The sequence below is a fragment of the Vicugna pacos genome, chromosome 8 (genome assembly GCF_048564905.1).
Source record: "Vicugna pacos chromosome 8, VicPac4, whole genome shotgun sequence".
NCBI lineage: Eukaryota > Metazoa > Chordata > Mammalia > Artiodactyla > Camelidae > Vicugna > Vicugna pacos.
This window is the reverse complement of record NC_132994.1, coordinates 18,405,332-18,417,402: the sequence shown is the minus strand read 5'-3', so window position 1 is coordinate 18,417,402 and position 12,071 is coordinate 18,405,332. Positions and strand designations below refer to the sequence as shown.

At 33.1% G+C, this 12,071-nt stretch overlaps 1 protein-coding gene and 1 pseudogene across 3 annotated transcripts in view; one reads left to right on the top strand and one right to left on the bottom strand.

Annotated features, from left to right (window-relative positions):
- RNGTT (RNA guanylyltransferase and 5'-phosphatase) overlaps positions 1-12,071 on the top strand; it is a 198,009-nt gene that overhangs the window by 135,812 nt on the left and 50,126 nt on the right. The window lies entirely within an intron of this gene.
- On the bottom strand, positions 1,432-1,559 carry LOC116281665 (U4 spliceosomal RNA; annotated as a pseudogene).

Genomic DNA, 12,071 nt, shown 5'->3' with positions numbered 1-12,071 from the left:
ACTTGGTATACCTTCTCTCTACCCTTTAATGTCTTCTTCTGTTCATATATACAATGTCCCTAGTTTTTAGTTGTACTTAGTGGGAGAAATAGGGAAAAGTTTGTCTACCATCTTCCTGGAAGCAGAAGTCCCAGTAACATGTAGTTTAATTTACAAAATTTAATTTTGCATAACTTTTAAGAAGAATTGACGCTGTAGTTGCTTGCTAATTACTTATTGAATTAAAAGTGGTGCATATTTCTTTAGAAAGGTTGTTTCCAGCCAAGAGCTTTGTGAATTGAGAAAAAGAAGGTGCAAATAAGATAAACACTTGATGCATTTATGCCAAGTTAGTTTTTAACTGTATCAGTTTCTACACTACTTAGTAAACATAGTTTTTGATTTGGATGAGGAAAGTTAGAGTGTATTATACTGACAATAACTTCAGTCTTTTCCTATAATTTTCATTGTTATCTGGAAACTGGTTCTGTTACATTCAGTTTCTCTTGGATGTTTACCTTTTAATTGTTCTGTGGATTGTTAAATGAGCCTGGGCTTTTGTTACATAACCACAGGTCACCTTTGGAGCCAGTGAGCTGGCCGGAGCATCTGTTCTAAATTATAAGTTGTCACTTACTTTCACGCTACTCTATATGCTTTGAAAGATGAAGGTGCAGATGAGTCAGGTAATTTTCATCAAATGCTGTTAGAGTATTCAGTGTAGATTTTTAAAGGTGCATTTTCAGAATTTCAGTTTGAATAATGACTTAAGTTTAAATTTTAATTGGACTGAGCATTTTGATCATTTTTTTTATTTTCACAATATTTTACCCAGTTAAAGTAAATAATGTCTTCATGAGGTAGGATAGTTATCTCCATTTTACAGATGGGGAAATTGAGAAATATCATGTAGTTTATGACTTATCCAAGAGCATTCAGTGAATTGAGATTAGACTGGAATAAGAGGCCAAGACTGGAACGCTAAATATTTTCTTTACCACCATCTTGTGCTCAGCCCAATAGACCATGCCGGTAACCAAATTAAATTTATTTATCTTTCAAAATGAGAGCAAGAGGGGAAAAAGGTTATCCATTTAGAACTTTAGCTTCAGACATGGTTCGTAAATATCTAATTTTGCAGTCTGATGCATCAAGAATGTTCATCATTATCATATCCCCTTTTTCATATGCAGCATAATAAAAAGTCCATAATACAAGACAGTAATTTCAAGAAAATACAGATTTCTCCTTAGCAAGAAATATGATCATTATTTGAATTTTTTATAATTTAAAGGAATACTGAAAAGTGATATGTATAACAAACATGTAAATGTAGTATATATACTTGCCATTAAATATATTACATATCTGCATCTTAACATATTGTACATATGCAATATAACACTTACTCAAAATGTATGGTAGGTTTACAAACTATGAATGCTTATCATGTTAAAGACTACTAACTGTGTAAAATTAAGTTGGAACATGGAAACTGGTTTATTAAAATTAAATTCTATTAGCAATAATCGCGCCTCGGATAAACCCCATTGGCTACGATACTGCCACTGCGCAAAGCTTAAAAAATTAAATTCTATATTCATCTTCTATTAGTTTTAAATATTTGCATAAAATATCTTATAGTAGTTTGTTATACTATGTTGGGAAGAATTTATTACTAAACATTAAGAGTCTAGGTTCTTGAGTTAGGTCATATTTTGCTAAATATATTGATCATGGAAGCATATTTACAGATTTGTCTTTGGGAATTGGAATCCTCATGTCGCAGTTCATTATTGATAATGTAGCACCATGGAGAATTTTTCTCTGCAATTTTTTTTTCTTTTCACCTTTTCCACTATTCCTAAGATTCTCCTTTTATACTCTATTATTAAAATTCTAGCCAACATCTGGTTAAACTGGGTAATAATGTACGCTTTCCCATTCAGTGCTTATATTTTTCACAGTGGGTATTTTATTTAAAATGGCTCAGTTCGAGGTGATACTAAAAAAGTTCAAAATTAAAGTCTGTGCCTCAGTTGTCCAAGATTAGGAATGCCTATGACAAAACTAAATTATTAAAAACTTTATTCCTCAAACCAAACTAATTCCCCTCTACCTTTGAAGTTCCTTATGTTTTTTTGTTAGTAAAATTTGTTGTATTTTGTCTCGTATTATAGTGAGCTGTTAACTTTAGCCTTGCAGTATGTAATACATTGTTTTATACTGCCTATTCTCAAGTACATATTTTGAATCGAATTCATTTCCCTAAAGACATGATAAGCACGTGACTCCTTTCTGATATCTAGGTTTTAATATGGGTATGCTGATTTTCTTTCTATTCCACTTGCTTCTTTTTGTGCTGTCAAATTACGTGTTCATTTTTAGCTTTATTGTCTATCCATAGTCAGTTTATTTCACCTGGTTGGATCATAAGATTTTGTTTCTCCAATAATCTTTTCATTTGCATGGTGAAAAATCAGATGGTTATTAATCAATTATTTTAAAATATAAATTCCACTGTAACAAATGCCATCTAAATAACTAGTTCAACCAGAACAGTCAGTGCCTGCCACATTGTAGGTGCTCAAAAAATGAATAATTGGATGAATAAAAGAACTAATGAATGGTTCTTATAACCTTTCTGTTTAATGGTTTGTCCACTTATTTATAGGTAAGATCATATTCAAGTATCTGTTAAAAATTCTTAAGTTTAATTTATACTCCTTGGTGCTAAAAGCTGCTTCTCTGCTTGAACATGCTACATGAAGCCTGTTAACTATTAACTTGTTACATCTAAAGTTATCCAAAGTGGGTTGATAGGTTAGGCCCCATTAAACAGAATTGCATAGAATTGTTAATGAGATATAACATGTGTGAAGGGAGTCTACAGAGTGTAAATGACTACACAAAGTGTAGTTCATTTATTAGGCAAGCTTTTATTATTAAAATGGAACCAGTAATACATGCTAAATAACACTACTGTGCTATAACTTCATTTCTTAGAAAATGCAATGTATATTTGAGCATATATACTGGATTGTATAGATTGTCAAGATATAGGCTAAGCTATATCTTATTCTCGGCAAGATGTCTTTAGGTGTTCCTAAATAATTAGAAATATGCAATCATAAGAAAAATTACAAAGAATAACGATATAGTATATAATCTTGATAGATGATTATTAGAAAACAGATTTCTCAATGTCAAAGCTATAATTGAAATCTTTTTTTTGTAATTGAAGTTTTGAGGGAAATCATTTTGGATTAAACATTAGTAGTTTGGTTTTATTTGTACAAAATATTGAAAGGGTGAGCATTGAAAGATTAAAACTTGTCATGCGATTATTCAAGAATATGGGTAGATTTTTCTGTTTATTTTGAGTTAGACGATGAAGGAAACAAGTCGAGCAGCTTCTTTCTAGATGAAAATATATTGTGTCATTGAAAAAGATTTCCAGTTCCACCCAAGAAAGCATTTAAGTATGTTAGTAATATCTGACTCTTTTAAGCCAAAAATAATTTACTAAGAATAATCTGACTTTAAAAAGTCACTGTGAAATCTTCTGTTTCTTAGGTTATAATTTTGAATCTTTAGAAGGCTACATAATTTTTCTCTTAACTTGTACAAGGAGTGGGAGTATACCTTTTTCTATAAAATTTTTCTTTCATTGATGTTATTTTGTTGTCCCCTAACATTTGTATGTAATAGGATAGTACAAAGTACTGTAGACTTATTATTCAATGGAAAAATGTCCTTTCAGAGATCCTTTGCTGTCTAGACCTTTATTTTACCAGCAGTCATGAACAGATTGTACTTAACTATTGAGATTGATATGGTTACAAGGCAACATTTAAAAAATAATTTTAAATCTCATGCTTGGAAAATATGAAGGATAATTAAAATCTGGTGTCTAATATATAAAATAGCCATTTTAATGCAAATACCGTTTTTATTTATATTTTGATCACTTTATTGTAATAATAAATCTATTGGTCCTTTTTTTTTCTAAAAGAACCTACTTACGATTTCAGATGGATAAAGGCAGCAGTCTTAACCTTTAGCCCATATATTGTGCATTTAAATACATACATATAATAAAACTTTGTTATTTTAGATTAGGCTCTTTTAGGATTCTGGATGTAGTTTGTACACAAGTTGAGTAGAAGTTCACTTTTATTACCTAAAAAATTCGTATTATAAATACATTTTTAAAAGTATATTTAATCTTGCTGAGGGTGTCTTAGTTAAGGTTACTATAGTATACTCGACAGCCTGGGTAGCCTAAACAACATTTATTTCGTGATCATTCTGGAGGCTGGAAGACCAAGATCAGGTTGCCAGTGTGGTTGGGTTCTCGGTGAGAACCCTCTTCCTTATTGTGTCCTCACATGGGCTTCCTTAGTTTGTGGCCTAGAAAGTAGGTCTTGTACCCTTGGGATAGTGGTCAGTAAGGTAACCAGGCAACCAAGGTGAACTGTGCTGGCTGCAGAAGCCCTCTGGAACTCAGTGATACAAAAAAAAGGATTTGAAAGAAATAGTTTGTCACTGTGGCATGAAAGAGAGGGCCTTTAGATTGCACAATCTGAAAGACTTCCTCCTTTCCCCAGACCTTCTGGAATCTCCTGCCTGGTCCAGGAAAATCTGAGCCCATCAACCCAAATTACAAAATGTACTGATATGACATCAATTCAAACATACTACTGAAAAAAAGAGGAAAGAAAAAAACATGAGAAAGAGAAGCAAACTGTACTGGCAGATGAAATCTTACGTGATGGACTCCTTTACTTGAGTCCATTGGTCCTCTGTGTCTTCAGCGTATTACCTTGAATGATAGAACTTGGTTTTTTGCTGTCTTTCACTAAAAAATTGTTCTTGAGGATAGAGTCTGTTGTTCCAGCAGAAAACATAGTACCCATGCCTTGAAGACCTTTTGCACTTTGGAGAGGGGGTAAATACTTTAGATAACAGCATTTGTCATGATTTGGAAAAGGACTGCCATCAAAATCTCTCTAAATTAAGATAAAGTGGTGTCAGCTAGGATTTCCCCTAGTTTGTAGCTTCATATTTCAGAGAATTGTTTAACTATCTTCTGAGAAACACTTTTACCTATTTCCTTGCTCAAGAGAATGAAAACCCTAATACTTCTGCACTCGCCCTCTTCCTCTCACCCTCTCTCTCCCTAAGAAGTCAAAGAGCTCGCTATAATAATTTTCTGAATTCTTTGATGAAATTACTCCTATAGATCTAATTCTGCTTAAACCAAATGATAAATGGTCCCTGAAATATGATTTCTTTCTTTCTAGCACAACCAGTCAACACCTTAGTTTGGAATACAAAGATATCAGATATAAGCTATATCTTTTATATCTTATATGTCCTATAAGTCAGGTATAATTCCTAATTTTTTTATAGCTATGACTAACTTAGTATTTTAAAGTATTTTTATTGGTCAGAACATTTGATAAATGAAAAAAAATCTAATTCTAACTTTTAAGGTAAAAGAATCTAGTTGATATGACCACTGGGCTCTTTTTCCTGAATGAATTTCTACTCAGCAAATTTTGTAAATTGTAAATAATGTTATTTCTAATATATTAACTGTCTTACAAAGAATCCTTGTCTAAATGGATTCTTTTCCTTTCATAGTGCTCCTGACACCCAGCAACTCTCCCTTCCCTTCATACAGAGAGATATGAAGAATCAGTAGCTTAAAGTGAACCATTGTATTTATGGTCAGTTATTTGTATTAACATACACTTGATCCATTAGAAATTTCATTTCAAACTGTATTACATGTATGAGGTTATTTTTATAATAGTGTTCTTCATATCCTAGAATGGTGATAATTGAAAGTATTGAACTCTTCCTAGTTGATAAGCAACTGCATAGTTTGAGTTTCACTTTGTCAGACTACTTTTAAAATTATGGTTAAAATTTTCAATAAATATAAATTTATTATGTACTTTATAAGCAACATTGGTAGGTAGTTTATAAACAACATTATGTGGACTCTAAAAAAAATGAAGCAAGGTATTTTGGGTGATTTCAATAATGGCAGTAGCAGATAAATAAAATCTAATTTGCCATTTCTTTTCAGAATGTCTTCACTTTAGATTATCATACTTTATAATCTTTTGAGTACCTCTCTAATGAATGACAAACTGTTGAAATTTAACTTAAGTACTTATGAAATAGTTTCCCTCAGTAGCTATGCATCTTTAGGTTTTACTTTTATTCATGCCATGTACACATACGGAGTTGTTTTACTTTATTTTAAGCTACCTTGATTTTGCCTTACTAAATTATATTTTACCTTATAAAATAGTTGAAATGTGCTTGCCCTTTTCAGGTATTGTAGAAAAATTCTATTTAAAACCAGTACTAGTTGAAAATGTTTTTTCAGCTTTCAGTTTGTTGCTTGGAACCATTTAAATTACAGAATCGTACTAATATGCCCTTCTTACCTGATACCCGACTGGGAAATCTGAGTGCTGTTTCTCATATATAGTAACATTTCTTTGCATCCATCTCTAGGTTATGTATATATAATAGATAAATCCACAGCATCCTTTCCTTCTCATTAGCTATGTATTTTCCCTGATGGTAAAGATTGTTATTCTTGTAAGCATTGTACCGTGCAACATAAAATGTGAAGGCATCAACACTTTCTTATAAAATTATCTGGTCCCAGAGGCAGTACATTGCTTTACCTCATTGAATTACCCAAAGCAGACTTACTGTTCCTCTCTCTCCCCACAAAAAGGGCTTTTCAGTGCATCCATGTTCATATCTCAATATTCATCACAGTTCTAAGACTTGCCTCATGCTACCTGTCTGCAGCTGCCGCCTTGCTTTTCTTAATTAAAGAGAAAGTCTTGAGGACAACTTTTATATTTTTGCTGTCAGCGAGTATAAGCAGGTTAAATCTCTCTTAGCTGGTTAATTGAAATCTTTCTATTGTTGGACTCTCTTATGTTGTTCTGTTGACTTCTCTTGTCTTCTCTGCTCTCTCATCCTTCCTATTCTCATCCTGATAATTCACGTATCAAATCAGACTCCTGATGCAGAAATTCTAGTCTTAGAAAGAGGCTTTTTTAAAATTAAAATTATTTCGAGTATCACTTGCTAGAAAGTGAAAGGAGACTCTGAACTTGTGAGCTCTAAAATAATAACCAGACTTTAGGCAGTGAAGTGAAATATTTAAGTTTGATCTTAGAAATAAATTCGCTTGGGCTCTACTAGTCATAATCAGAACATTTACAAAACAATGTTTGCTGACTGTTGTGGCACAGATGCTTTCAGGTGTTTTAGTTCTAGCTAAGGGTGTAATACAGCAATACTTTTAAAATTTGCATGAATACCTCAAGTTTATTTTTCTGAAACTAGACTGAAGAAGAATTTTAATTTTAGGAAGCTATTAAGCTTCTTCATTATTTCTGTTATGCCTCATCTGTCATCTCATTTGTAGAAATCCTACTTTAAAATTTCCAAGACCAGGTAATCTTTATCTTGTTTAGGTCGAGCTAGAACTTCAGCTGTTGGTTTTGGTTTTTTGCATATCAAACTATTTTATGGCAAAGTAATCTACATATAAATTTGCTTCATATCCACTAAAAACTCTACATGATATTTCTCAGTATTTTTTTGAGCTAACTTAATATCAGTGATTAGTTCTTCCCTAAGGAGGTGTGTTGTTTTTTGGTTTTTTTCTTCTGTTTTTTTTTCCTTTTGTTTTTTACTTACCAAGCATCCATTGATCACTCACCTTGTGTCAGGCACTGTACTAGAGGCTTGGGATTATAATATAAAATGTTATATGATGACATTTCATGGCATTTGATAGAGAGTCTTAAAATATGAAAACTTTTATCAGTGGTTCCAGTGTTGAGTTGTATATGAGAGCACACATCTGGAGAAATTCCCTGAATACCTGCATGTGAGTTTGCACTTAATATGCAAGCCTCTACTTTCAGGATTGAAAAGTCTTCAGTAGTCAGAAGATTACTGTACTACATAGTTCCTGTGAGTCTGTTGTAGAATTTGTCAGTTTGTCTCAGTTTCTTGTGGTTTAACTACCTCACACCTGCTGCCTTTTTAAGACTATGGGTTCCCAAGGCAGGGATCATCTTTTTGTCTCTGATAGCTGGCCTAGAGTCTGGCATACACTATAAATACATGATATATAAGAAACGATTCAATTTTATAAAGAGAAAGAAGGTAGGGAAGAGCCAACATTGAATAGAGGTTTGACCTAATTTTCTTCTCTTGTTGACTTTCTCTTTTTTCCCTTCTTGTTCCTCCTTTCAAAGAAGTAGGCCATGTTGATTTAAGGGGTGCTCTGCACACCTGAAGAGGTTGGATAGCGTTTTGCAAGCCCCGAACTGATTTTATCACTCAGAGTTGATCATGTGGGGAATTAATTATCCTTAACCAAACTTCTTAATTATTAAAACGGTGCCTATACAGCATGAGAATTAAGAACAAAGAGCCAGAGGAAGAGAAGTTTGATTCCCAGTTCAACCTTTTACAAGCTGTGTACCCTTAGGCAAATTAGTAATTAATATTAGCTTCCATATCTATTAAATGGAGATAATAATGGTACTTAACTCATGGGATTCTATGACAAGATTAAATGACAATTCTAAATTCCTAACACTAAAGAAGTAATCAAATTAAAATTAATACCAGAGAGAAGACCAATGTAATGTAAAATTGAGCTTAGCACAAGGGCTTTGCACACTGAAGTTCTCAGGGAATAACAACTGTAATTATTATTGTTGTTGCCATTGTAACTCTCAGCACTCATTTATAGTAATACAGTCGGCCTTTAAACAACACAGGTTTGAACTGCCCAGGTCCACTTATTTGCGGATTTTTTTCAAGAGTAAATACTGCCATCCTATAGGATCCATGGTTGGTTGAATCTGTGTATGAGGAGTATGTATAGGGAGGGTGGACGGTGAGTTATACTCAGCTTTTTGACTTCGTTGAGGGTCGGTGTCCCTAATCTCTGTGTGGTTCAAGGGTCAACTGTGTATCATTTCATGTATATGTGTATACACACACACACACCTGTAATACACACAAATATGTACATACTCAGCTCACTATTTACAGCGTCTCATTTCTAATCTAACTACTCAGAGACTTACTTAGTCCTCAGAAGATTATTTTGTTACTATGTGATCAAAGAAAAAGAGTTAGGTTTTCTTGAGAGATATTTCACCCAGGCTGTAATAGAGCTTGGAAAATTATAACTTCCACATTAGTGGATACTTTTATAGCATCCAGATAACTCATCTCTGCTAATTATGTCAGTCGGTCTCTATTTGCCCCTCTGACGATCCACTTCTCTTTTTCTCCCTCTTTCATACATGCAGACACACATTCTGACAGGTTTATATTTTTTAACAATTATTTGTCATTAAAACAACTTCAGTATTTTGTAAAAGGCAATTAATGTTTTCTTTTTTTTTTAAAACATCCTGTATGTTGGAAATATATACCTTGGTAATTTAATGTATTCAACTGATTTAGATTGAGCAGACATTAATTAAGGAATACATTATTTCATGTAATCCTCAAAAGATTTCTGTGAAGTACGTCATAACTATTTGCCCAACAAAATATTGAAGCTACGGAGGAGTTAAGTGAGTTGCCTCAGGTTATGCAAGTAATAAGCACCGCAGTTAAGGATTGGACTTACAGTGTGATTTCAAGCCACCCTTTACACAGCATCATAACAGCCTGAACAAAAAGGACCTAGAAATCTTCATTGGTGAGTCATCTGTCTGAGAGTAGATTACTTCCATAAATAGTGTCCATTGTCTATGATTTTTAGTTGATTCAACTTAATCAACAGAATGATCATTCCTAACCTTGTAACCCTTCTTGTTAACGGGCAGAGTTGGGAAAAAATAAAAAGTTACAGATCTCTGAGAAAAGAAAAATTGTTGAAGTTGGGAAGGTATCAGATAAATGGAGGGCCAGGTAGCTTTAGCAAGGAGACGAGGAGAGCTCAAGAATGTATGTATAGCAATACAGATGAATTGAAAGGTGGATAAACTTGTACCCTCAAGACTGGATCTTCTCCACCCAGTGGGAAATGAAAGTGTTTTTTGGAGTGAGAAGAGAAAAGAATGGGGCTGAGGAAATTTAGAGAGAGGAGGAGGTCTGAAACAAGCTCTGGCAGAATCAAGAAGAGAAGAATGTTTGAAATTGTTGACAGACTTGTATTTTAGGAATAGATATTTTGGAGCTTTCTAAAATTGTGATAAAACATGCATAAAATGTACCATTTTAACCATTTCTAAGTGTACAAATCAGTGATGCTAAGTACATTCTCAGTGTTGTGCAACAGTTTACAGAGCTTTTTTTATCGTCTCAAACAGAAATTCTGTACCCATTAAACAATAACTCCCTGTTCCTTTTTCACCTTGGTCTCTGGTAACCACTGTTCCTTTCTATGATTTTGACTGTGCTGGGTACCTTATACAAGTGGAGTCATACGGTATTTGTCCTTTTGTGACTTATTTCTCTTAGCTTAGGGTTTTCACGGTTCATCAGTGTTGTAGCATGTTGGTATTTCATTTCATTCCTTTTTAAGACTGAATAATATTCCATAAACAAAGTATATACTACATTTTGTTTTTCAGTTGTTAATGGTCATATGGATTATAACGTTGTTGTGAACAATGCTGCTGTGAACACTGGTGCAGAAAGGAATGGGTTTTAAAACTACATCTTAAAAGATCTTATGAAATGACTACTTAATTATACTTCCATACTGTTTAACTCTTTCTGAAAACCTGATTAGATTATTTGAGGAAGAGATAACATTGTATGACAACCCCTCATGGATTTGCTGAGCATATTCTGAGGTTATAATGTCCATAACCCACTTGAATTCATATCAGTCACTTAATAGAGTGGAAAAAATGAATGGAAAAGTATTGTGATTATTAGGCAACCTCCATCCCACTTTTTGGGAATAACTGAATTAGTTTCACAATAAGGATATGAGGGTTTTCAGTCATTTATAAAATGTGGTCCTAGACAGCTTGGTAACTTTTAGTTTATATTTGTGGTTTTTAAGAAATGTTAAAATTATCATATTTTATAGCATTGCCAGCACTGTCTAGTGAAAGTATCTTTCTTACAGATATCTCATGATTTCCTAGAATCAGCCCTGAGATTCTGGACCTTTGTCTTGAATACTTAGACTAGATTATAGTTGCTACATTACTGAGGTTGAACTGTCTCGCACATTATGTTAACTTTTGTTAGTTGATCAAGGCATATGTAGAGGATAAATACAGTGATTTATAAGCAAAATAATTTATGTACAATTCAGTGTTCTAGTCACGTTTAAATCTGAAGTCATTAAAAATAGTTCTAGTATTATGTCATTTGTCATCAATATGTTTTGAATAGTTATCAAAATAAAGGATAAAATGAACTGTCATAGTTCAGATTCTTTTACATGAGCTATTCAGCTAGGTAAAAAGTTCCTTCAGGGGCTTTACAAACTAAACCAGTCAATAGTTACTTTGTTTGAACAAAGAAACATACTGATTGACTTAAGGCAGGAACTGTCCGTTAACTCACAATAGGCTCATTCATATTTATAGAGTCATGAAAATGATAAAGAATTAATTACTTTAAAAAATAATGATAGCTAGTACATGACCAGCAATGAAAAAATACTAATTCAATACCTGCTGTAATCTATATTTTAAGAAGAGGGATGCATATGTAATATTTACTAGAGGAGTTGTCAAATTAAAATTAATAGTAGAGGGAGCTCAGTATACTGTGTAGTCCTATCAGTGAGGCACTTAGGCAGTTCTCTATAGTTTCGGTTATGGTTCATGTGTCAGTCATCATTTTGTGGAGAGTTCTGTGAAGCTGAAATTCAGATCTGCAGTAATTCTTTTCAACGTGGAATATAACAACCTCAGTCATTCTGGGATGTGTGATTTAAAAAACAACATTTTTCTCTTTGATTGATCATAGCTATTATTGAAATAGCTGGTAACATGTGACATGGTGCTATAATTTAGACTGAAAAAAATGAAATTGTGAATTGT